The 521-nt window shown below is 42.4% G+C and overlaps 1 protein-coding gene across 1 annotated transcript in view; it reads right to left on the bottom strand.

The window, feature by feature from the left end:
- The window catches only part of LOC101854347 (plexin-A2), a gene marked incomplete in the record, with an annotated part of 268,808 nt that overhangs the window by 125,693 nt on the left and 142,594 nt on the right, over positions 1-521 (bottom strand).

Below are 521 nucleotides of genomic sequence, written 5' to 3' on the forward strand. Positions count from 1 at the left end.
AGAGAGAGAGAGAGAGAGAGAGAGAGAGAGAGAGAGAGAAAGAGAGAGAGAGAGAGACATATCTACTGATACACGTTATGACCACAGTTTACGAGGGCACCAAACCCAATGTGACTGTGCGTCAAGTACCGTCCAGGAAAAAGACGAATGCACTGACAGAGAACGGTATATCACGTAAAAATTATCCAACGGACAGCTCCAACAGGCAGATGCAAAAAATGATCGACCGAGCGGATGAAAAAAATGATCCAACTGACAGATTCTACGGGCAGATGCAAAAATTATCCAACAGGCACATGCAAATATGATCCAACGTGCAGATCCAACGGAAAGATGCAAATGTGATCCAACATGCAGATTTTAAAACGATCCAACGAATGACAGAAAAAAGGGGGAAAAAAGACAACTTCTCGGCTGTATAAAGAAACATTGAAAAGGAATAGAAAGAGCAAACAGCACTGGAGCGTCTACCGACCAGCTTTCTATATCCCACTAAAAAAAAAATAAGACAGAGGGGAAAG

Source organism: Aplysia californica, unplaced genomic scaffold (genome assembly GCF_000002075.1).
Source record: "Aplysia californica isolate F4 #8 unplaced genomic scaffold, AplCal3.0 scaffold00355, whole genome shotgun sequence".
NCBI lineage: Eukaryota > Metazoa > Mollusca > Gastropoda > Aplysiida > Aplysiidae > Aplysia > Aplysia californica.